Source organism: Staurois parvus, unplaced genomic scaffold (genome assembly GCF_062004578.1).
Source record: "Staurois parvus isolate SC_StPar_1 unplaced genomic scaffold, SC_StPar_1.0 ptg000294l, whole genome shotgun sequence".
NCBI classification, from domain to species: Eukaryota; Metazoa; Chordata; class Amphibia; order Anura; family Ranidae; genus Staurois; species Staurois parvus.
This window is the reverse complement of record NW_028318090.1, coordinates 6,184,667-6,212,579: the sequence shown is the minus strand read 5'-3', so window position 1 is coordinate 6,212,579 and position 27,913 is coordinate 6,184,667.

Sequence of the window (27,913 nt, the reverse complement as noted above, 5' to 3'; positions counted from 1 at the left end):
GAAAAATTTAAAATATCCAGTGAGTGGCAGTTGTCTGGACGAAAAATGCCTTGTTGATGTCAGAGATCAGAGGAGAATGGGCAGACTGGTTGTTGGGACATTCAGATGTTAGGGGCAGAATTTGGTGTAAACAACATGAAAGCATGGATCCATAATGCCTTGTATCAATGGTTCAGGCTGGTGGTGGTGGTGTAATGGTGTGGGGGAGATTTTCTTGGCACTAGGAAGGTGTACCTAGTAAAGTGACCTGTGAGTTCATACACTCTGACAGGAATCCTTACTTCCATGGAAGTTATGTGGTGGGATGAAGGGCCCTATTTTTTGGCCCAGTTATTGGTTTGGTTTAGTTTTGTAGGGAGCCATTGGGGTTGATTTACTAAAACAGGAGAGTACAAAAGCTGGTGTGGCACTGCATGGTAGACAATCAGCTTCTAACCTTGGCTTGTTCAATTACGCTTTGACAAAAAAACCTGGAAGTTGATTGGTTTCTATGCACAGCTGCACCACATTTTGCTGTCTCCAATTTTAGTAAATCAACCCCTGTCTGTCTCCATACCTCATAGTGTTGTTATTAGTCCCCCAGTGTAAAGTTCCTTTCAGAGATGGCTCCTGACTGTGACACTGATTTGGAGAACCACATCCCACTGTCCCCCTTTACTCCTCATTTGTCTCTCTTTTTGATCTGATGTATTTTGTTTTTTTAAAAAGGCCAAAATCCAAAAATGGTAGTGGTGAAAAAAAAATCAACCAATACTTTTTTGTGTATTAATTCTTCATGGTTCACGTAACTTGATGCACCACAGGGGTCTGTCCTTTGCCTACATACCTATACTAAAGTGTTCCTCTTTGGCATAACAGATAGTTTGGAGGTATGCCATGGTCATTGGGCAGTGGGCCTTGCCATCCCTGCGCTAGGGATATATGAGGACCGGGCTCTGGGTAGTGAACCTTCACTTTTCTTGTGAGTCCAGCAGAGGACTGTCATATAGGCCCGGATAGCTTTAGGTGGGTGTTCTCCCTCTGGGCAAGGTAGGTACTGCTCCTTGATGGGAAGTAAAGCACTCTTTATGCAATCCCTCATACAAAAAAGGATGAAGGTACTTGCTGCTATTCCACACGGGCACAGGTCTCTCCGCCCAAGTCTGTTTGCAACCATTTTTCTAAGTGTGGGCTGTCATTACTCAGAATGGCTGTCATTATATTAGGCTCCGTTCACACCTATGCAGTTTGCTTTTTGTCCATTTTGCAGTGCTTTTCGCAGTTCGTTTTGCATTTTTTATTGCATTTTGCGTTTTGTTCAGACTTTTTTTTTTCAAAGTGGAATGTTTTTTTTGCTGGACGGAATAAAAATGCAAAACGCAGCAAAAATGCGGCAAAAAGGCACTGCCATGCCAAGCAGATTCTCCACTAAACTCCATTGTAGCAAAAAGGTCCCTGACCCTTTCCAAAATTGCAGCAGCTCAAAAAAGCATAGATGTGAACAAGTTCCATAGGAAACCATGTTCAATGGACTGTAGAGCATTTCTGCAAAAAGCACTAAAAAACGCATTGGTGTGAATGGAGCTTACACCCTATTAAATAAAGTTGACATTGGTATGAAGACATAGTATGGGCCTCTTATTCTTTTGTGTAATGGGGAATTACCCTCTGGCATTGATAAGTGTCTGGGGACAGATCAGGATGCAAAGTAAAGTGGACTTAAGGAAAGTAGATTTGAGTTCTGGTCGGGCAAGGCTGGACCACTCCCAGGGCTTTTTAGGGATGAAGTTGTGCAATGCCAGCTGGTTAGTCACGGAGCCTTTGGAAGAGCCCATGCTAGAGAATAACAAGGTATTCATTCATATTATGGTATTTGGGGAAATTCAAAGGTATGCAAACATGCAGATTGTACCCCTGATTGATACTAAATCCAACTTAAATGATACCTAAACCCTCCTTTCAAAATCCTTGCAGGTCAAGGCCATTACCTAATTAAAAACACCTAATGTTTTATTTTTTTTAAATAATGTTTCAGGATAAAATTAAGAGTGCAGTGCATGGTGCCATGCTCCCTTATGCACAAGCTGATGAGCCGCTTGTGCACAGTAGAAGGCATTGATGTAAGCAGCTGGCACATCGGTGGGATGTAAGCTCCCATAGTGATGAAGCTGGAACAGGTTGCCTCACTCCAATGCTATCTGGTAATAACAGTAGTACACCACACTAGGTAGCGACTGTAAATTACTGAGTGCTGGGAAGTACAGAAAGTAAAATATATCCTTAGACATTCCTCACTCCATGCAATGTCAGCATACAGTGCACAGCATACAGTGGGAAAGCATATTTCAACAGTGGCAATGCTGCTCCTGATTATTAAGCTGCTTTGGCAATTGTCACACTAAGGTAGGAAGTGCTTATGTAGTTCAAAACTGGCAGGATCACCAGGTCAAAGTAAAGTAAAGGTATCTGAAAGAAACATATAACTGGTAAGCCGTTTTTTAATTACATATTTTCTTGTTCTTAGTGGCCAGGAAAAACATCCAGCTTCATTGTTCAGACGGAAAAAAAGACCATTGCCATAATTATATTATCAGTGGTTGTTCAATGGCCAAAGAGGAGCACCCTGGGACCCAGAAGTAATGAGAGAGATGTTGGCAGAGTTGGATGGAGTGGTGAACAAAGCTCTGACTTGTCACAGGAGGAGAAGTGGAACCCTAGGTAAGTGTGCCATGTTGTGCAAGCATAGTCCGCATATGTGCACATTAAATAAAGAGCCCACCCACCCAACCAAAGCAGAATTTAGTTTTACGTAAGAGATAAGTGTTTAGAGGAAAATCAAAGTACAACTAAATTCTACCGCAGCAATGAGTGCACAAAATTATATTACACAAACAAGTATTAGGCAGGTGATCGTTTTTAACTAAAAATAATTACTACTCATTTTTTCATATTTTCCTTTGCAGCACCATGCATAATAATGCCCTCCATTCCAACTGCTTCCCTGAGGGACTACAATGAGCATTTCATCACCCTGCACTGGGACATTGGTCGGGTGAGCGAGACCCCAGGATTTGGTTGAAATCCCAGGACAGTAACTTTGAAATCAGAATGGTTGGGAGCAGGGGCGAACTGACCATTTGGAAACTGCCAGAGGGCCCGGGGTCAGTAGGGGGCCCCATGAGATGCCCCTGGTACCTTTTTCATAGGCTTTTTTGAGTTTGGGCAAGGACACAGGGGCCCCATGATCCTCTATTGCCCAGGGGCCCCATGATTTGTCAGTCCGCCCCTGTTTGGGAGGTATTGTCTCTTAGATTGTAAGCTCCCTGTAGCAGGGCCCTCCTAACCCTCTTGCATTGAACTGTATTGTTGCTGTTTTGTCTCCCTTTATACTGTAAAGCGCTGAGCAAACTGTTGGCGCTATATAAATCCTATATAATAATAATAATAATATTATCAGGGAAGACTCATCCATAGTGCAAATGGTGATTCCAGGTGCAAGCATGTGCAGACTAGCAATAGGGCAAACAAATATGCACAGATGTGTGCATATGCACACGCACACATCCAGGTGTGTGCCTGTCACCAATGCTGATGCCAAACAGCCTATTTAAACAGGACTGCAGCACTGGCTCATTGCTGTTTGGTGTACATCCTTTGTGTGTATCCTGATTCCTGTCTGACCTCTGATCTTTACCTGACTTGCTCCTGACTTCACTTGTCTGCTACCTGGCCTGACCTTGACTAGTTCTCCGGATTCTGCTTCTGCCTGATCTGACCTTGGCCTGTGACTCGACTTCTCTCCTGCTTGCCCTTTATGTTTGATCTGCCCGTCTGCTACCAATCCAGCTTGTCTGACCCTGTATCCTGCTCTCCAGCCTGCTACAGCTCCTTAGTCCAGCTTCTCTGCTTGGAATCAGCTGCTTGCTACCAGCTTGCCCTGCTGTGCCATCTACCTGCTGCCAGCCTGCTTGCTACCAGCTTGCCCTGCTGTGCCATCTACCTTCTGCCAGTCTGCTTGCTACCAGCTTGCCTTGCTGTGCCATCTACCTGCTGCCAGCCTGCTTGCTAGAAGCTTGCCTTACTGTGCTATCTACCTGCTGCCAGCCTGCTTGCTAGAAGCTTGCCCTACTGTGCCATCTACCTTCTGCCAGCCTGCTTGCTAGAAGCTTGCCCTGCTGTGCCATCTACCTGCTGCCAGCCTGCTTGCTAGAAGTTTGCCCTACTGTGCCATCTACCTGCTGCCAGCCTGCTTGCTACCAGCCTGTTCTGCTGTGACATCTGCCTGCTGCTAGCTGCTCTGTTTCCTGACATCCTTCCAGCAAGGTGTCGGCTACTACCCATACAGACCACTGGACTGATCAGGCACTCTTACCACGCCACGCTCTCATGGTTACTATTCCACTATCAGTGGCCCCTGAGCCAGATCTATACGAGAGGCCTTCCTCTGCACATCAGGCTCACTAACCAGGTACATGACAGGTATGTTTTAGAGTTTAGATACATTTTAACTAGTAATTGGCCAGGACCCCTTCAGTCTACACAGCTCATGTCACATGTGCTACCCTACTTATCAGAGTGCCCAGAGTGCATGCAGATTGGGCTTAGAGAAAGATGGTTTGAATCATATTGGCCACTGCACTGAGAAAATGTCCTGGTAGAGAAAAAGAACTGAAGGGGAAATCCCTAACATGAAGGTAAATATTGCAGAAAAAGCAGTTTTTTTATTTTATCTTTTAATAGGCTATTCATTTATATCTTGTTAGCTTTGGCTTTAAGGGAAATGCCTCCTTAAAGGATTAGAAATTCACATTGTATTTGTACAGAATGATGACTGGTTAATATATTTATCCACCTGTCATTCATTTGCCCTATAATATCAATAAGGATGAATTAACATTCCTCTGGTCTGACCCATATGAAGCACTCCGTGTAGATTCCTAATAAATTCACCATCTGCAGGCTATTACCGATCGCTCTCCATGGAAGGAACATGGAATTTGTTCCACTGACCTACAGTACAATAGACCTCACAAAATGCTATAGAAATTTGTTTCCGATTTCCTGATGAAATGTGGTGTCTAATGGAGCTGGTGGCAGGGCATGTGGAAAAGTTGGGGTAGTGGAAATACAAGCTGCTTTTTAAAACAATTTTTAATGCGTCCAGATTGTGACCAAATTTTGCCTATGGCTGTTTTCAGTCTGAGTACACTATAAACAACTAAGCAATGTATAGAAATGTTTTATGTTAAAGTGTATCTAAAACCACAACTTGTTTCAGTTTTGGATAGAGTGGCGAACAATGCCAGTTTATTGTGCCTGTCTTTGTTCCCACTGGCTAGGTTCACCCTCTGTATTAATGAATGTTTTACCCAAGATTCACAATTTTTCAAAGGACATCTTGGGTGAAAATGAGTTCATCTTGGGTGTATGTTGTGTAAATCTTCAGTGAAAATGTTAATAATAGACCCCTATGTGTCCTTTGTGACCATTGCCATCAGGACTAAAAATGAAGGAAAATACAAAACTTTGATTTGGCACTGGAAGAGGAATAGAGGGGAACGCTTGCAGCAGTGACAACTATGTGTTAGGGGCGTCTTACACGCTCTTGTGCTGCCTGTCCCTACCTCTCTGCAGGTCTCCGCTTGGCCACTCAGCAAGCTCTGCTAGGGTGACAATTCCTCCTCTGCTCCCAATCGCTGGCAGTGGAATTGCACCCTGTCTACAGGGCAACTGACCAGTAACCTCTGATATGATTGTCTGGCAGCATTGAGGGACTTTATTTAAATTTCACAAGCAAAGGGCTCAGGGTTTAAAGGCCTGTCTACACTGGCATAGGATTATGTTAGTCTGATAATTGCCTTGAACCTAACCTAATCTGTCTCTGAATTTTGCTTATTGTTTGCTGCCTGCCCTGACTTCTGCCTGTCCCTGAATTACAGTGTTCACCTTCCACTTACCTTGACCACTGTTTGTTCCTGGATTTCATCAATCGTCTGACACCTACTCAGATGTCTGTCTCTCCCTGGATTACGCTTATTGGCTGATACCTACCCTGACCTATGTCTCTTTGTCTGCTGCCTGCATTGACCTCTGTCTGTCCCTGAATTATGCTTATTGTCTGTTGCCCTGAACACCACCTGCATCTAGATTTTGCCACCAGCTATTTACCTGCTGGGCCTAATACTCCTGAGATTACAGGTATGCTTTGTTATATCCTTGTTCAGTCCTTTTGTGCCATTTGGCCAGAGACTATAGCATTGCATATTAAGCTTCGGGGGTAATCATGTATCAGTCGGCCTGCTTGTCTTAAGGGAACAAGAGGCTGCTATAGGTGAAGCTACATTGGCCAGCTATAGTCTCTGACAGCTGGTACTGGGTAGAAGTATTACACTATGGGACGATTTCCCTTAATTTGAAGATATTTCCTCTCACTTCCTGTTGTGTCTATCAGAGAATGTAAATGAAATGTCTCAAATAGTGCACAGGTGGCCTTTACAAGACACTTGTCATACAAATCCTCAACTGCTAGTATTGTGAGAGCCTGAGAAATTCCTATCTGCTCCTTTTTACCAAGAATGCACATTTGTATTTCCTGCTATGCTCTCCAACTTTTTACAGTAGAGTGGCCAGGGCATGGCCAGCCATTGGAGTGCTCCAGGTAATGCTTTTTTATCAGTTCTAGATTCATGAAAATTGTTCCTTTACTGCCAAGTCACCAACCTACCTGTTGTCTCATTCTTATATATGTAAGCATAGAACAAAGCAACATTTCCTTTCATTCATATGAGTTATTTGTATTGTATTTGCAGTTGCAACCCTGATTTGTTATAGGAGAAGGGATGTGAAAGTGCTCTGTGGGAACACAGGATTCACATCTACTTTGTGGATTACACTCTGTAATTTGGGGTTGCTGGGTATAAATGCCCAACACTAGCAAGCAATTGCTAGAATCCTGCTTAAAAATAGCCCAATAGTGAAAATGCTTAAACCAAAAAGCAAATACCTAAAGGCCCATTTCATTAAAAAAAATTGCATTCTGGTAGCTATATATGTTTAATACCTATAATGACAGCAGTCAGTAGAAATGAGCTTAAAGCCCCATCCTGGGCTAAAACTATTTCCCCCATTCCTTCCTCCCGTCCACCTCTAACCAATCTTACTATGCATTTTCCCATTTACCGTACTTTGTGAATCCACATTGATCCCAAAGTCGGATCTAAAGGTTCAGTCTGACCACAAGTTCGAACTGATCTTTGGCTGTTTGGGCATTCGGATAAGCACCCAAACATTTACTTGTTTGGTGGTAGCCCAACTTCATGTCTAACAGCAGCATTACTATTGCTATTATATGTGACAGCTTCTTGTAGTCACTGGTTATAAAGGATGATGATGAGTGCAGGCACCGCCGAGTCTTTAACAATCAGTGATGTCACCAGCCACATTCACTTATGTGGGGATCCCCCCAACGCATGCCAGGTGAGATTTTAGTGATTGAGTTAACATCTATGTGTACTGTTAGCCATGCACATGTAGATTTCTCTCATTCTGCCCTGAGGCTCTTCAGCCAAGAATTTTCCATCCACTTCAGTCCACATTTATTTGGCCTTTGTTGATCTGGGTGGTTCCAACAGGGCCACCTTTTGCCCGAATTTCAACTGATTCTTGTTAAAATTTGAGATGTATATGGCTACTTGTATTTTTTTCTGTCTTTTTGACAGGATGTTTTTATCTTAAATTTATTAGGAATGGTTTTTAAATTAAGACCACAGTATCAGTGTAATCTTTCGCACTGTTTGACAAGAATCCACATCTTCCAAAGTAAAGTGAAGTCAAGTACCACGAAGAAACTTTTTAAGCAGCTGGTTGTAGACTGTAAAATACACTTTCAAGGCCTGCATATGTAAAGACCAGTTTATAAAATGTCAATACTGTAGGAACTGCGCATGGTCTCTGCCCAAATACATGTTGTCATTGTATTGGAGAAGATTGAGAGCAGAAAAAATTCATAGAAAGGTCACATGACATAAAGCAATAGGTCACATGACATAAAGCAATAGGTCACATGACATAAAGCAATAGGTCCCTTGGAGTGCTGTTGTAATACAGTAGTGTTGACCTAAAGGAGGCTAGGTAACAAATAAGGCCATGTTTTCAGACATTGAAATCCAGAAGATAATACATAAAATATTCTTGGATTTCTCTAAATCTTTATGATTAAAACCACCTGATATTTCAGAAGATTCTTCACAAGTGTTATTAACCAAGTCCATCTGATTTTATTGAGAAATATTTGAGATTTTGTATCTTATAGAGTGGAACACGTTGGAGGGACTTTGCAGTGAGTATGTTGTATTTTTCTGCTCTGGATTTGGATTTATGAGATTACCAGAATATATTTTTGTAGTTGGAGGTCATTAGTACAGTAGCATGTTGCATAAGTATTAACATATAAGGCTCATACAGTATGCTGTAAATATTACCCCTGGGTTCCAGAACAGCAATGTCGGTCAGCTGGACAATTAGCAAGGAGTGTCAAAAAGGTGCCCCTGCACCTGGGAGGATTAGATAAATATCTGCATTTTGAGCATTTAAAGTGTTATTAAACCCACAACAGTAAAATGAGTCTGTATATGCAGTAAAGCATGCTTGACATACTCACTGTGGAACCTCAGGGGTTAATCCTCGTCATTGTGTAACAAGGCTGCTTGATCCTGACTTCTCTTATCCTCTCATTCTTCTAGTGCTCCCCTTTTATCTAGTGATAAGACATATTGTGTGGAGACACTCTGTACATGCTCAGTTTGGTGTGTATTGCTAGAGATTTTTTTTTCTCTTGTGAGAGTACATGTGATCAGCACAGGGCCAATCAGCACTGTCCAGACAGAGATCAGGGGTTCTGCATCCTCCTAGAGCAGAAAGACAACTCCTCCTACATACTTTAACCAGTGCTCTTCTGAACACTGATAGAAGTCACAAGACTGCTCTAACTGCTGATGAGAAAATATATCTGGCAGTTTAGCTGCTCCTTGCAGCTGCTTCCAATTAAAAGTATTCAAACATAAGAAATGTTGTTTGTAAATTGCTCCTAGTTCACTGTGTCAATTAATTAATTTGTTGGCCTAGGTAGGAGTGAAGAGATCTCTAAATTGGTGAGATTCTTTGTACCGGTTATGTAATTATCTACAGTGTCTTAATCTGTAGATACCAGATGTCCTATATGTATTATGTCATTAAGGAGGTCAACCCACTCTGCCACCGAGGGAATATTTGAAGATTTCCAATGTCTTGGAATAGACTATCTGGTTGCGAACACCACATTTGCTTTCTACAATATCAGAACAGTTGTGCACAATGACAGGTTATCTTGAAAAAACAACCTCCTATCTGCTAATACTCACCTTCGCCACACACTCCTACACTACTTCTACCCTTTGTGGGGCCCAAGGAAAAATACCTAGTCTTTCAGGGTATGGAGGAGCATGGGATCTCCTTCCCTTCTTCCTAGGATGCAATGCTTGGTCCATTCACCAGGTCAGGTCACAGTCATGTGAGGAATGGAAGGAACTCAATACTTGCAGTATTTACAACAACTTCCAAAATGACATTTACATAGGGATGGACCTTCCCTTAAAAAAAACTGAATTTATTCTTAAGAAATTTAGCAGGTTGAGTCCTTTTATATAAAAGTGATCTGGGTAGCAATGTACAGTCACCCCCTCCCAAACCCCCATCCCAATTCGCATCACCATGATCCCAAGCAAGCCACCCTCTCCTGTGTATCAGGATGGAGAGTGCGGACAGATCTAGGGAAATCTGTTCTCCCATCTCTCCTGTGTGCAGTGAACCTTGAAATACTCAGCTCAGCCCAGCCCCATTTGCTTAGTCAGAGGTAGGGTTGCCACCTCATTTCTTGAAAACCGAACATATATTAATTACACGGCTTCTGAGGCAAAGTTATTGCAGACAAGGCACCAAGTGAGTTTAATTACCACCTTAATCAGCCACAGAACCTGTGTAATCAATATGTGTTCAGCTTTAAAGGGATGAGCTGGCAACCCTAGTCAGAGGGCAGGGAAGACTAGAATCAAATGCCTCCATAAAGAGTATCTGTCACCTATCAGATAGAGAAGTCTTTCCTGAGTTAGCAAAAAAAAAATTAAGTGAAAAATATTTTAAGAAATTATACAATTTAATCTAAAAATTGTTGCTGAACTTCACAATAATGAAGTAAGATTTGGACATGTAACTACTTTTTTTTCTCTTTGTTCTGCTTGCTGGATAGAAAGCTGTATCCAAGTACAAGAATCTACCTACTTCTGTTTCAATGGATCTGTGCTTCTTCCACCTCTCCTGCTGCTTTTTAAATATTCCTGCACCAGTCATTACGACACCAATCATCAGGGGGGCAACTCTGTCTCCATCAAGATAGTAAAAATGTGAATCTGGCCTCATTGGAATTTCTTTTTATAAGAATGCCGAGTATGAACATTGCAAATACAGAGGATTATAGGAAGACATGCATTAATTTTTACAATAGTTGAAGTGACACTAAACTATAGTTTTAAAAACAAATCCATTTAAGTATACTGTATATACTTAACCCAGCAAGCACCATCTATTGCTCTCAGCCTCCTCCAAATATCCAAATCAATGTTGCCAACCTCCCGCAGCATTTTTTACTGACAAAACATGGAAAATTTACTGCCGAAGCACATTTTTTACTGACAACCTGAAAAATGAATGAACTCCTATTAAAAAGTAAGACAACTGATATTTAAACAGTATAAACACAATATGGAAACACTGACAATACCCATAACAAGTAATATCCCTGGTTTAAAGTCAACACAGCATGACAAATTTATTTTATTTATTTTTTACAGGTACTTACATAATGCTGTCAATTTATGCAGCGCTTTACATATATATTGTACATTCACATCAGTCCCTAACCCTCAAGGGGTGTACAATCTAAAGTCTTTAACTCAGGGCTTGAAAAAGCCGCTCGCCCGCTCGACAAATGCGAGGAGATATTCCTCTGTGGCGAGCGGTGAGCACAGATGAAGCATGGAGCGACTGCACCTGCTCTCCAAGCCTCATTGTGAAGCCGAGTTCCGGATTACAACTTCTGGTTTCCGGATTCTGCGGCAGAGCCGCCGAGGGTACAGGTGCAGGAGACGTCCGCTCTCCTCCGCTGAGAGGAGACACCCTCTCCACCGCCGCGGGGGACTCGGAGGGACAGTAAGTACTGTATACAACATGTCCTATCACTATAATGGAGTATAGGGGAGCTGGGATATACATTACTATGATTACTGTATACATGTCATATCACTATACTGAAGTACAGGGGAGGGGGGATATACATTACTGTATACATGTCATATCACTATAATGGAGTACAGGGGAGGGGGGATATACATTACTGTATACATGTCATACCACTATAATGGAGTACAGGGGAGCTGGGATATACATACTGTATACATGTCATATCACTATAATGGAGTACAGGGGAGGGGGGATATACATTACTGTATACATGTCATATCACTATAATGGAGTACAGGGGAGCTGGGATATACATACTGTATACATGTCATATCACTATAATGGAGTACAGGGGAGCTGGGATATACATACTGTATACATGTCATATCACTATAATAGAGTACAGGGGAGCTGGGATATACATTACTGTATACATGTCATATCACTATAATGGAGTACAGGGGAGGGGGGGATATACATTACTGTATACATGTCAGGGACCATCACGACGCATGGGTCTACACATGCGTAGGTGTCTGTCAAGACATGCAGGCAGCAGGGCACTAGGACCCAGGCGCACCCGTCGTCTATGACAGTACTGGGCAGGCACTAGGACCTAGGCTGCGCCTGTCAGGTGCAGGGCGGGCTACGTAAACCAGCCCTGCACAGACACTTGTTGCCGAATGGTCTTTGCGTATCCTGTTGCCTGTGTTGTGAGTACTCTGTTCTGGATTGTCTGACCTTGTTGCCTTCTCCTGTCCTGACCCCTTGGCTTGCCTGACTCTGCTCCTGTATGCTCCCTTATAGATCTGATCTTCTGGTATTGACCCTGCGTGTGACCCGACTATCCCTTGCCTACTGTCTTGTACTGCACCGACCCGCTAGTTACCGACACGGCCTGTTTGACTCTGATCTTGCTCATCCATCCCTCAGGGATCCCCGGGCTCCCTCACATCAGACTCTTAACCCACAGGAGCCTCTGGCAGACTCCTCTACCTCTGGTAGAGATACCCGGTAGCTGCGACCTGGTCCCGGAGCACTCCAAGTCCATCCCCACCATCAGGGGCCCTGGTGAACAAGTGTTCCGGTACTTAGACTCCGCACTCTGGGGAGGCTCTATCAGGGGACTGATAGAGGTGCTGTCAGGTGGTCCGTTACAATACATGTCATATCACTATAATGGTGTACAGGGGAGCTGGGATATACATCACTGTATACATGTCATATCACTATAATGAAGTACAGGGGAGGGGGGGTATACATCACTGTATACAAGTCCTATCACTATAATGGAGTACAGGGGAGCTGGGATATACATCACTGTATACATGTCATATCACTATAATGAAGTACAGGGGAGCTGGGATATACATACTGTATACAAGTCCTATCACTATAATGGAGTACAGGGGAGCTGGGATATACATACTGTATACATGTCATATCACTATAATGGAGTACAGGGGAGCTGGGATATACATACTGTATACATGTCATATCACTATAATGGAGTACAGGGGAGCTGGGATATACATTACTGTATACATGTCATATCACTATAATGAAGTACAGGGGAGCTGGGATATACATACTGTAGACATGTCATATCACTATAATGGAGTACAGGGGAGCTGGGATATACATTACTGTGTACAGGTTTATATTTCGGACTACTTATTCTAAAGAAAAATGTAATTTCATAAGCTTTAAGGGGTGTGGTTGGGGGCAGGCCAGGGGTGGGGTTGGGGGTGGACCTGGGCAAGGTTGGGTGGGGCAACTGGTGGCGAGTAAGTTTTGTGAACAGCTAGTAGGTCTGAACTTGAAATTTTAACCCCTGCCTTGACTTACATTCATACACATACTGGGGCCAATTTAGACAGGATCCAATTAACCTACCAGCATGTCTTTGGAGTGTGGGGGGAAACTGGAGTACCTGGAGGAAACCCATGCAGGCACAGGGAGAACATGCCCACTCCAGGTAGGTGGTGCTGTGGTTGGGAGTTGAACCAATGACCCTAGTACTGACAGGTAGAAGTGCTAACCATTTAGCCACATTATCAGCCCCTGATATTTACAGACAGTTGTAAAAATAACTGATTTTTACAAACTTTTTGTAAATTTACTGATGGTTGGCAACCCTGCTCCAAATTCCCTTTTTTTTTTTTGCTGTTGTCATCCATCTTCCTGTTTGAGGGTGGCTGCGCTCGGGGTACATATATGCTGTATGCATATAAACATTGCACAGACCTCACCACATGCATACATTGTACAAACGAGGTAGCTGCCAGCAAAATTCTGTATACATTTATATGGCCTTATGAATGTGCCCTTAGACTGACGGAAGTTTTCCCAGTTCTTCCTTTAGGTAGCCCATGCAGCACAAGTCTACTGACTTGGTATCGCATACAATTACATTTACCACAGTGAGTAAGAGATCTACCTGCAATTATTTTCTGTAAGCAGACTGTACTCAAAAGAAACTCACAGTTGTGATACTAATTATATTCATACACAGGCTGCGAGCTGTTTCCAAACATTTTAATCACAGTGCAAAATTGGGAACACCTGCTATCAGGCATGCCGTGAGAACCTGCCCAATTTTCTCTGCGAAGAACCGTTGCCTGTTTGCCACACATGATGTGGACAACAGAAACAAAGACATGAAGCAAATCAACAAAACTAAACTAATATGGTAAAAAAGAATATGGAGAAAAGAAACTTCATCTGTAACCAGTTTAGGAGAATCAACACATATGGATGCAAGGGCCCCTCTATGGCACTTTATAGAGTTTATAATGAGTTACATGGATGCTTTAAGTCATCTGGAGGAGAAAACCCTTACGTAACCACAGACTGTATTGAGCGTTAGTAAATCAGGATTTGATTCTTATCTCTTAGGATGTCTTAAAAAGGAATCACATTTTTCAAATAGATTTTTCTAACACTATCCTATTGCAATTTGTTAATTCAGAAAAGAAGGGAGGCTTATCTTTGAAGCCCAAATAAACCCACTGTATTTATTACTATATATGCAGCCTGACTGCAGTATAGTACCAAAAACAAAGGGTTCAAATGAACTAAAGTTCTTTTAAAAAACATTCTGGGCAGGTTTGTAACAGGGCTTTACATAGGGTAGGTCAAGTGGTGGCATCTTGGTGCACTACCAAGGGACGCTGGGTGGGACTGTGTCTCTGTGGTCTCTCATAGTACAGAAAACAGCAGTTACATGACAAATGCTGCGATCTGGGCACTGGGGGGAACCCAGTGGAGGACCTAGTTGTCCTCTACAGTGAGCTCCAGTGGCCATCTTGGAGTGGCCAGTGCCTATTATTGGCAGTACATTGGGATGCAGCACAGCAAAGTATGTCAAGTATGTAAGCATGTGGTACTGCAATGCAAGAGATGTGAATGGGCCCTTAAAGTATACGAGCAGACAAAACCTGTAGGGAAGGATTAGAGGCGGCACTCAGTGGGGGTGGTAATGAGGTCAGATTGTCCATACCAGACACTGAATCCTGTATGCAATGTATAAACAGGGCAGTGTTACTAATTTGGTTGCTAGAATGCTGGTGGCAGGGTCCGCATTGTGACTGTCTGCACCATAACAAACTATGACTCTGTACAGCCCAGCAGCACACATCCTAGAAACCAATGCTCCACAGTGTCATTGGCCCCTAAGATGCTGACAGCCAGGCCACATTGTCATTGGTTGCTGTAAATATGTCCTAACAGCCAAAGGTGAGGACCATCTAAAATGGGACAGGATGCTAGCCAGATATTGTACTGATATTTGAAGGTATGGCAAAAACTGCGGACCCAGGCAGCTATTAACCTAGACATGCTCCTATATATGCTGAAACCTATGTCACCTTCACAGTAAAAGAGAATCTATCTAATGGAGCCCCAGGTAGCAATAATAACCTGACAAGGGTGCTCATCCTTCCCACTCTATCTAAAACTAAAAAATGTTTTGACTGGACTTACACTTTGACAAATCAACCCCACTTGCTGTTGTCAAATGGCCATCAGACGTGAACGTTTTCTACTCTGTTTGCAGTCACAACACATGGCTTCAATTTTCGATTATGTACACATCTTCCTCCGGGGGCCATGTATGAAAACGTCTTGCCTGTAGAATGGACCAAGAACAAGCCGAAAGTATAATCACACAGAACATGGTTAGATAAGCAAGGTATCACTTTTATCGGTCTCCCCTGCAGTATCACCACTATGGGAAATATGTTCGGCCAATGTATACATTTATCAACCATCAAGAGCATAATGCAAACAAGAGCAGACATTGAAAACTAAACTAACACAAATAAAGAATCTCTGCTAGAAAAGCAACCCTGTAAGTATTTGTTTTCCTTGGACTTTGGGGGGTTTCAGCTTGGATTAAGTCATGCTTGTCACTGAATCAGCTTTAACTCTCTTTAGCATTGAATTATTCAGTCTAGACGAGAAGTATGCTGCTGTAATAATTGTAAGTAGAATAGTTCGCTCCAAGCTGGGTGTAGTATAAATAACTTTTAGCTGGATGTGTAAAAATGCTTAGATATTTATGGGTGGATTACAAATGTTTGGAGAGCCTCCAAGCTAAGAGATATAATTCATAATATACAATTTTCTCTTTAAAAAGTAGATTTATTGCTAATAGCTAGGTTGTAGAGCCCTGCCACTCAAACCATAGGCTTATAGAACATTATTTCTCCGATGACCAATAAAATCAATCAATGTGTGGCTAATGATTCCAGGGATCAGCAACTGTGCCATAATTGGGCTTGGCCACATACCAGTAGAATTTTATTCAAATTTCCTTTCAAGTTCAACAAAATCACTTGTTAGAGCATTCGAAAGTACTATTTTGAACCTGAAAAATTTCATATGATATTTTGTTTGATTTTCTGCCAATGTTTCGAATTCTAAAGTTTGGCAATAATGGATATTCTAAATGCATTAAAATATGCTTCAGTCTACTTTACTATACTCAGCATACCACTCTGAAAACTGATTTTTCATACATTCCTATATTATATACAATAGTTTCCATGAACAAACAAATGTCCATGATATTGAAAGTTCTACAGATTAAAGTTTTCAGAGCACATGTGCATTACAAGAGTTACGATTTTTCCCAGCTGTGCATTTCAAACACACATCAAATATAGGAAAACAGAGCCTGTAATCCCAAGCCTTTAAAGTGGAACTAAATTCCCACTTTCAAAAACTGTGAGCAGGCAGACTCCTAATTGCAGAAGAGACAAGCACTTTATTTTACTTCAGGTACTTATTGTCAATTTACACAGCGCTTTACATACAGTATATTGTACATACACTTCAGCCCCTTACAAAGCAAACATACTAAGGTCCCTAACTCACATACTAGGGCCAATTTAGACAATAGCCAATTAACCTACCAGCATGTCTTTGGAGTGTGGGAGGAAACCCATGCTCTTGCCCACTCTCTCCAAAACTAAAGAAAACATTTAGGTTTTAACCCACGTTTAGGAACTTACAATCGCTAAACTGGTAACTGGTGAGTCCTTAATTTCTATGGCCCCTTTCAGATGGGGCAGACCCATCAGCGGATCCGTTTGCTCAGTGGGGGATCTCTCCACTGATCCCCACTGAGCAAGTGTGTGACAGGTCTGTGTCCGCTCCACTGATGCAGAGCAGACACAGACACAGACCGCTGTTTTCTATGGGATGGTCAGATGGAAGCAGACTTCCTGTCTATTTCCATCTGACTGTCATCCAATCTGATCTGCAGACGGATGTAGAACAGATCCCCGTCTGCCTGTTTTTAGTGTACAGGATTTGATCGGATGCCGTCACGTGTTCATAAAAGGCTAGGATGGTCCAATCGGGTCCACCTGAAAAACTGACAGGCGGACCCAATCAGACCGTCAGTGTGAAAAGGGCCTTAGACTTCCTTTAGGCCTGGTTCACAATAGTATGGGCCGTTTCATGCAAAAAAAAGGTGCAAGCACCTTTTCAAAACCTCATCCGCAGGGAAAACGCATGGTTTTTGACCATGCAGTTTCTCTGCAGTTCCTGCATAGTGCTGCAGGCTGAGATGCGTGGGAGTGTCATTAAGAATGACTGGCAGCCTCACGTGTCTCACAAAAGAACAGCGTGATTCGGCAGTGGGCTAATGTGAACCTAGCCTAAATAGAGAAAGGATTTTATAAAAGAATTCTGCCATAACATGGCCAAAAAGTTCAAAGATAAGTTTAAAAAAGAAAAATAAATAAAGATATAAGATATTTTGGAACATGACTATCACTGGCTTGTCCTACTCAAAGTGTGGTATAGAAATAAAGGAAACATGGACAGAGCCCAAAGAAAAGAAATTGTCTAGTCCATAAAAGAAATCACTATTTTTTCAATTACTTTTTTGCCTGGCGACAATCTTCTAGAGCATCCTTTGCAACCATTTTAGCAGAAGATGGTCTCAGGAAGCCATGACTAAAAATGACTATACAGTATGTACAGCTTGATGTATTGTACATTGATGTGTATGAAAAGAATGAGAAGATGAGAAGAGAATGAGTTGAATGTTTCTTACATTTGTGGTCAATGTTCAGCAAGATGAATTGCCCCCTCACAGATAGCTAAAATATCACTGGTGGCAGTGGTTACTTATCTGTGAGGCAGAAATTGCACATTACTCAAGGAATCCCTAGCAACCTCTGGAGAAACCCTAGGGATCCATGGAACCTTGGTGGAGAAAGGCTGCTGTACAATGTTAACATACCTTGCATTGCATTGCTCATGCTTAAGGCAATTAGTTGGCACTAGAGGGAGCATGGAGATTAAAACTTGAAGTCAATTGCTGTGGGATTTTATAGGCCTTTAGCAGAAAGAATGTTCTTTGATGATTAACCTTTAAGAGGATAGCCAGTAGATCCTGAGACCCAATATCATAGGAAGAAGAGAATCTGCGCGGGTGGCTGTATTAGTTGGCAGGATGAACCATATACCGTACATTATTGTGCAGATTGGTAATACATGTAGCCCACAAATACAACACTGTACAATGTACAGTAATAATAAGTGGCATCACTAGACAGAAGTCATGAAATCAGTTGTTATATATGGGGATAAAGGACCAGCTATTTTTGATATGCACCTCCTTAGCTGAGCTCACTCTGTGTTGGGCACAATAGTTTCTGCTTGTAATGAAAGTTGAGTCTTGATGTGTTTTAGCCCAGAAAACCCAAAGAAAGATTAAATGTCTCAGTTTGAATAATATGAGTGTAAGCAGGTTCCTAGCTGTCTTCAGTACTTGACACTGCGAAGGGACATGCCACAATAGAGGGCTATCTTGGGACTTAACACATCACCCCATGTAGACTGCACAGTTTTCCACTTGTAGACAGATGGTGGGCTGAAAAACCTACACTACACCATCTTTCTGGTCCAATTGAACCCATAGTTTCTTAATGATTTCATTTTGGGATTAATAAAGAATTCTGATTCTGATAAGTGATTGGCAGTACTCACATCATAGGACCTTGCATTTCTTTAGGACTCCAGATCAGGGCTCCGACAGTTCAGTTAAAACCCCAGGGCTCATTTTACACAGGAGCACCTGGTACACATTCTGTGGAGGGGTCTACTCTTCACCACCAGGAGGGCTACTTCTTTCTTCTACATTCATAACCTAGCCAGGTTTACACTGTGTACCATGCATCTAACATCCTGTCCATAAGCACTCCTGTAGTGTATCATGAGATGTACAATATATCCAAGAAATATGCTCTTGTTATTGTGCAGCATCCTCTCCTTAGATACCATTTCTTTAGAACAATGTTTGCACCTACTGGACATATGTCACTTTCCCAGCACAGCTCACTCCTGTATATTTTGTAAGGCACTGTTTGGCAGGATTGTGGACGTTGTGTATCTGTTGCTTAGGTTTCTCACATACATGGGGTGAGGGACTCCAGGGTTTATGGCTGATGTGGAAAAAACAAACTTTTTTTTTTCTCAGAATCTTTATAAGCTCTGTCTTGAAGACTGGAGCCTTATTATAGCTGTGGGTATGATAAAGCCTCCATGCCTAGGTCCACATCTTACCTCTTAGCCTTGTTATCGGTCTCAGCTGTCCATAGACCTTTGTATATCTAATCTTACTGATACTCCAGGTTTGTTCACTCTCTCTCCTTTAAGAGCCTGCTGCTGGGTGAATAGTCTGATTGCTGACAGAACACTGAAAAGATACATGTAAGGGAATTCCAGCGAGACGTTTTAAGGGACTCCCAGTACAGCATCTGGCACATAAACATGCTCATAGTATTGCTCATAGAAATGAACATAAGTGCATTGGTAATAGAAATGAGCATAGGCTCACACATGCGCGCAGAAATGCGTGCACATGTGTGCACGCACATGGGAGCATGCCCACAGTTTCTGGCACCAGACAGGCTATTTAAAGCATGCTCTTGCTCACTGTCAGTGCTGACTGGTCTTCAGCTGTTCCCTGTGTTCTGCATTCTTCCACTGTGTTCCCTTGTTACTGACCTGAGTTACTCCTGACCTGATCATAGATTCGCCAGTTCCTGACACAGCTTGTTCCTGACTTCAGCTCTGCTTATGATTTGGTACTTCCTTGCCCACCTGTTGATGACCCTGGCTAATCATGTGACCTTGCTTGTGTCTCCGATCTTGGCTTCCGACCCATTCCAATGCCTGCCCGGCTGTTTTCTGTTGCTCTGTTCTGGTCACTAGTCTGCTGAAAGCTCTGACAAGACAAACGTCCTGGGCCTACAGTGAAGGGGAGTGCCTCTCTAACCTCAGCTGGACTACTGGGCATGGCTACTGTTCCTGATCTGATGGTTCACCAGTTTCCTTGGGACCACATCTCCTGCTGCAGGTTCTCCTATCAACTGCTGGCACTCATGTTCCTCCTGTCCCTTGGCATTCTCTGATCCATTCTCAGTGGGGCCTGGGCTGGAGATACAAGGGAGGTCGACCTCATAATTTGAATTTCCTCTCAGGTACATAACAGTACAATAGACACATGTCTGGTTTGGGCAACCCATCAGGGGATACCCTATTAGTCACGAACTTACCTGAATTTATTTAGTGGCTTGGATAAGCACATATTTTGTTTATTTTATACTAAGGACTTGCCCGAAATTATAAGGGTAGATGGGGGCAGGAATGGAAAGGTGGGTTTAGAGCACCACAAGTATTCTGTAGTGGATGTGAAGTACACATAGGCTTTCCTCTTCAGGAGAAAAGTGGAAAGCAGATGGAATACTGAGTTACCTAAAGTTTAGTGAATACTGCAGAGCCCGTGTGGTAGCACGCAACAATAGGACAATTTTTCATGACTGAAAATAAACTTTCAGAACTATACCATCTTTTTAGAGTTGCACCATTAATTTGGAGCCATACTTTAGAAATAAATGACTGTTTTTGATGTATCATGCTAGACAGTTGAAGCTAGTAAAATGTTTATAGCAGCAATGCCTGCTTACTGTATTTAGTGGATATTAACAGTACACACAGTAAACAAATAAAAACAGAAGTGCTGGATAAGGCTACTGTTGTGACTCCCAGCATGTCCTTGGGCAAGATTAAACAGGAACCTAAACTGAGTGGAGAACCAGACCGCCATCTTGAAAAATACACATATACTTCTCCTGTGGGCCGTAGTGCGGGAGCTGGTTGAAGACTGCCACAACCCTGGAATGTAAATTTGGTCTGTAAAATATAAAAAAAAACCCAATGCTGAATACTATCATTACATATATTAACTCATACAATAACCTTGTGGTCTTCTAATACTTTCTGTTCTTCATTCACCTCCATCTTGAAGAGTGATCTCTTAGACATTCAACAGAGGCCAACCCGAAACCAGAAACATTACTTTGTTCAATTAAAGCTTTCCTGTTGTCAGAGCACCTCATTGTTCATGAACAGGAGAGGACCTGGACATTTTCTTGTGCTGACTCTCATAGACAGAAAGGGGAAATTATATAGTGGAAATGGATAGATGTATTTAAATCCCCCTCTAATCCAGCCCAGAGGGACAAGATCAGTGCAAGTGATGAACGGTTTCCTTCATGTTTTATGTTTAATTGTTGTCAGATACATTCTGTGTGTCACTTTCTTTTTGTCAAATGTAATTTTTGTGCAGGAAATTGAAAATAGACATATTTCTTTATTTCTTATCCAATGATCATTCAGGTTTTGCTTTGTTCTTATACCTCACTGTGTTCTACAAAATTTGTCATTTTTGTTTCACTCATAAAGCAAAGCTCCACCCCTCTAACTAATTAAAAAAGGATGTACTTGCAACCACTTTAAGATATCCCCAATAATTACACATCTGCATGGTTAGCAAGCAAAGATGTATTCAAAATGTATGATAAGGTTGCCTTACAGTAAAATAAAAAGTACCCTTTGTACATATAATAGCAGTTGTATTAGATCACTGGTTTAAAATAGTCTCATTTTATGAATTATAACTATGGGTACTATTATTCACCATCATTTATAAGAAACCATCATGTAAATTTTTCAGCCTTCTGCCACTTCTGTAAGTGATGTGCACAAGGCTTTTTATGCCTTTGTGTCATAGTTTCATCTCTCATTTTTCACATCCCAATATTTGATATGCTTTTGCAGTAGCTTGTTGGCATTGAGTTTTAGCTAATTTTAACATAATTTTCGGCACTGCGACCATCCCCCCTACCCCACAAAGTGATTTCATTTTCAACACTAGATGTCCTCAGTCTTCAGTTGAATGACACTAGGCGTTGTTCAACCTAACAAACTGGGGATGAATTGTGAGTGCAGCATATCATGAACCTGCCCATGAGGGTACATAAAGATGGTATCCTGCATCAAGATGAAGCAGAGAATGGTGACAATGTCATCACTGCATCATTCAGGTTCAACAGTTGCCAGGAGAAGATTCCAAGATGAAGAGGACTCTGTCTATCACATAGCTGAGAAAAGTGGAAAACTAGCCCTGGACCTTTAATGTTATCTTATTGTTATTGCTTTTTTAAAGTATTGATGTTGATGTAAATAATATGGTTTTCAGACAGGAACCCCAAAGGATCTCCACAGTCTTCTAGGGTGTAGTATGTTGTAACAAAAATAGAAATTGAAGCACCACACCACTGCTAAGAATTCCAGATACAACTTTATTCCAATAAATTACAGATGGACAGTCCAAAGAGTAGCCAACGCATTTTGGGGGTTCAAAAATGCCCCCTTCATCAGAACGTAATTGAAAACAATGTGAATAGACCAGAAGTGAGCTGGACCTTAAATGTTATTCCTTCCAGTGTAATTACAGTATAAAAGTCTTATCAGTAGCTGGTTTGGCAGGTTGTATCTGGACCTCTTAGCAGTAGTGTGGTGCTTCAATTTCCATTCTTTTTACCTGTCACATGACCAGCCTGAAGACTTCGGAAAAAGGTAAGTGTAAAAAAACAAAAATACAAAGGGGGAGTGGGCTGGCTTGTACAAGGAACACTTGGGAGTGGTGGGCTGAACCCGGAGCTGGGATTTAAGTAACTTTTAAACTTATATTCCGACTAGAGTGCTTCTCCAAGTTTGTTTTCCACATATGTTTAGTTTAACACAGGACCATGTACATAATGTAAAGCCATTCAGAATTTGATCTTGAGTTGATCTGCCAGATCAACAAAACTTATCAAACGCTAAGTAGTGGCCCTCACTAACCAGCACAGTCTACATATATCCAGTAATGTAGACCCTCACAAAATTGTTGATAAATTCCATTAATCTGACAGATGAAATCTGAAACATCGTTACATTGATACAGATAGGGATAGGCTAAATTGAGAGAACTCCAAAAGGTAACAGAGGCTGCATACCACTGCCCACATTTTATTAATTGCTGTTGTAGGCGGTAGCCCTGCAGAGTATAACAGAGCACAAATAGTAGTTAATAATGAGCACCTAAGCTTAATGACCTTATTCAATGTCTAAAGTATGTGTTGCAAAAAAGAAAGGCTTACAAAATCTAACTGAGCCAGTTTCATTGGAGTTGACCAGTTTCATTGGAGGTGATTTTTAGGTCCTCAAGATGGTTTGTCAGATGGAGTAATGAAATGGCCATATAATGTAAAAATGGTAATGGTTTTAGATGAAGAATACAGCTATACAAATGTTAGTGTAACCATCTTTTGGGAATGGGGAGGGGGGAGGGTTTACAAGAATTGTCCCTCCCCATACATATATCCAATGTACAAACAGGTATTATCAGCAAAGGGCCTGATAGGGGTCCTGGTGTACTTGTTCAGGCATATACAGTTTAATTATTAATAGAGATAACTCCAGATGAATGTTATAGCAAAGTCCAGTTGCAGGCACCGCACCCCTGAGGATGATGTGGTGTGTGTCTTTGTGTTGGAGACCCTAAGACAAAATCAGTAGTCAAGGGGGTAACCTCCAACTTTTGTCCGGCCAGTCTGGAATGGGACTTCTCACCAGCAAGAATTGTGCTATGGAGCTGGAACTCAGCCTGTCTACTTTTCCTATCTACTCTGTACTTTAGTCAGTCTCTAGTAGCACCTAAAATAACAAGAGCAATATTAACTCTATTGCAAAAAACAGGTCTGCTTAGTAATTTACAACAAGATCACCACTACATACATACAGTAGCGCAGACCTAGCAATCTTGCAATGAGCATATGAAATAATAATATTAATATATTATAAACCCAGGCCTTATATACTCTGTCTGTCAGAAGCATCTGCAGGTAATCATTAGATTATAGGTATACTTGCAAAATAGTATCTTCTGGTCCAGGATTTAGTAGCATGGACAGGACATGTGTGTGAGTCCTTCCCTCTCCACTTCCTACTTCAGGGTCTCATAGCCATAACCCAGGGGTAGGAAGTGCATTCAGCTGTCATGGTACACGTTGGTATCAATGACAAAGCTAGAGGAAGGTGCAGAGTCCTAAAAAATGATCTCAGGGACTATATTGAAGAGAAGGACCTCCAAGGTGGTATTCTCAGAGATACTGCCTGTACCTCAAACCACACCAGAGGCAGCAGGAGCTGTTAAGAGAACTTAAGATAACTTAACAAGTGGCTGAGGAATTGATGCAGGAAAGAGGGTTTTAGGTTCCTGGAGAACTGGGTTTACATCTCAGTCCGTTACCTGCTCTATAGTATAGATGGACTGCACCTTAATGGGGAGGGTGCAGCTCTGTTGGGGGAGAAGATGGCCAAAAGGTTAGAGGGGCTTTCAAACTAGGTGGCGTGGGGAAGAGATCAGAAGAAACAATAGCTATCATTGAGTGAAAGTCAGAGGGGGATATAACTATAGTACCTAATCAATGGGATAGTGGGTTGCCAAAACAATATTACAGTCACAGAAGAACTAAGGATTAAATAATATGCTCCCGTACAAAACTGAGAGGCAGGTGCACAAATGTCAGGAGCGTAGTTAACAAAATGGAGGTACTAGAGCTACTGATACACGATGAAGATTTCGACTCTGGGAAAATCAGAAACTTGGTTTGACAGCTCACATGACTGGTTGACAACTATCCAGGGGTATTCCTTGTATAGGAGGAACAAGGCTGATAGAAGAGGGGGAGGGGTGTGTATGTACATTAAGATTGATTTAATGGTGAACACAATGGAAGACATTGCAAATGGGGCAAGGGGGGAGGTGGAGCCCCTATGAGTGAAACTTCAAAGAGAAGAAACAAGGGGAGAAATAATAGTGGGGGTATGCTACAGGCCCCTAACCTAAAGGATGAGGAGGAGTCTGACCTCCTGTCACAGGTAGGATCGGTGGTGAGGCAGGGCAACATCATCATAATGGGGGACTTCAACTATCTGGATATTAACTGGGCAGAAAGAACTGCTCACTCATTTTCCTGTGTGAGTGTTTTTTCTGCAGAAGTGCTCAGCAGCAGTTGAACACAGCAGTTTAACTTAAGCAGGATAACTAAAGCAGGAATAAGCTGCAACAAAGAACTGTGCTCCACACTGGACTGACTGCAAGCAAAACACCGTAGAAAGAATCTCTGATTCCTACTCCATCTACCTTTTCATATGCCCCCTCTACTCTTCCTTCTCATATTAGTATTCTCTATACTCAAAATCTCATTTCTTGACTCTTCTTCTCCACTCCAAACCTTGTACATATCACCCTCACGTCTACTGCTCTCATCACCTCCTGCTAATACTTAACTCAGCTGCGGACCCAAACACTGGGACAGGAAGGCATGTGCACTCATATACAGTCAGGTCCATAAATATTGGGACATCGACACAATTCTAACATTTTTGGCACTATACACCACCACAATGGATTTGAAAAGAAACAAACAAGATGTGCTTTAACTGCAGACTGTCAGCTTTAATTTGAGGGTATTTACATCCAAATCAGGTGAACGGTGTAGGAATTACAACAGTTTGCATATGTGCCTCCTACTTGTTAAGGGACCAAAAGTAATGGGACAGAATACTAATAATAAATCAAACTTTCACTTTTTAATACTTGGTTGCAAATCCTTTGCAGTCAATTACAACCTGAAGTCTGGAACGCATAGACATCACCAGACGCTGGGTTTCATCCCTGGTGATGCTCTGCCAGGCCTCTACTGCAACTGTCTTCAGTTCCTGCTTGTTCTTGGGGCATTTTCCCTTCAGTTTTGTCTTCAGCAAGTGAAATGCATGCTCAACCGGATTCAGGTCAGGTGAGTGACTTGGCCATTGCATACCATTCCCATTCTTTCCCTTAAAAAACTCTTTGGTTGCTTTTGCAGTATGCTTTGGGTCATTGTCCATCTGCACTGTGAAGCGGCGTCCAATGAGTTGTGAAGCATTTGGCTGAATATGAGCAGATAATATTGCCCGAAACACTTCAGAATTCATCCTGCTGCTTTTGTCAGCAGTCACATCATCAATAAATACAAGAGAACCAGTTCCATTGGCAGCCATACATGCCCACGCCATGACACTACCACCACCATGCTTCACTGATGAGGTGGTATGCTTAGGATCATGAGCAGTTCCTTTCCTTCTCCATACTCTTCTCTTCCCATCACTCTGGTACAAGTTGATCTTGGTCTCATCTGTCCATAGGATGTTGTTCCAGAACTGTGAAGGCTTTTTAGATGTCGTTTGGCAAACTCTAATCTGGCCTTCCTGTTTTTGAGGCTCACCAATGGTTTACATCTTGTGGTGAACCCTCTGTATTCACTCTGGTGACATCTTCTCTTGATTGTTGACTTTGACACACATACACCTACCTCCTGGAGAGTGTTCTTGATCTGGCCAACTGTTGTGAAGAGTGTTTTCTTCACCAGGGAAAGAATTCTTCGGTCATCCACCACAGTTGTTTTCCGTGGTCTTCCGGGTCTTTTGGTGTTGCTGAGCTCACTGGTGCGTTCCTTCTTTTTAAGAATGTTCCAAACAGTTGTTTTGGCCACGCCTAATGTTTTTGCTATCTCTCTGATGGGTTTGTTTTGTTTTTTCAGCCTAATGATGGCTTGCTTCACTGATAGTGACAGATCTTTAGATCTCATCTTGAGAGTTGACAGCAACAGATTCCAAATGCAAATAGCACACTTGAAATTAATTCTGGACCTTTTTTCTGCTCATTGTAATTGGGATAATGAGGGAATAACACACACCTGGCCATGGAACAGCTGAGAAGCCAATTGTCCCATTACTTTTGGTCCCTTAACAAGTGGGAGGCACATATGCAAACTGTTGTAATTCCTACACCGTTCACCTGATTTGGATGTAAATACCCTCAAATTAAAGCTGGCAGTCTGCAGTTAAAGCACATCTTGTTCGTTTCATTACAAATCCATTGTGGTGGTGTATAGAGCCAAAAATGTTAGAATTGTGTCGATGTCCAAATATTTATGGACCTGACTGTACATCCCACTCCTATTTTACTTTCCTTACCCTCCTTCTTCTAACTTCTGGGGATATTGCCCTGAACCCTGGTCCTCCAGGATCTCACCCCCACACCAGGCATCCTCCTTCCTCCAGCAATAACCTCATTCCACTCATTTTAATCTCGATCCCCCTGCTCCCAAACACCACCCCCCATTTTTCATGTGCACTCTGGAATGCCTGCTCTGTGTAACAAGCTCACCTCTGTCCCTGACCTTTTTGTCTCCCACTCCCTTCACCTACTTGCAATTACAGAAACCTGGCTTCAAGCATCAGATTCTGCTTCTCCCGTGGTTCTCTCCCATGAAGGCCTCCACTGGACTCGTTCACCCAAACCAAGAGGTCAGAAAGGAGGTGGAGTTGGTTTGCTCTTATTCCCACTGAGTACTTTTCAAGTCCTTTCTACCCATTCCTCTCTGATTCTCTTCTTTCGAGACTCACTGTATTCGTCTGTTTTCTCCCATTTCTTAGAGGATTGCAGTGGTCTATCGGGTTCCTGGACCGATGTCGCTATTACTTCTCTGCCTGGTTACCCTACTTTCTCTCCTCTGAAATTCCCACTATTATTCTTGGTGATTTTAACATCCCCATTAATGTTAACAGCCCACTTACATCACAACCTTTAAAACTAACCTCATCTTGTGCCCTAACACAATGGACACAGTTCTCCACTTACTCTGATAGGAATACCTTAGACCTTGTTTTCTCCCATCTTTGCACTCCCTACAACCTCACCAACACC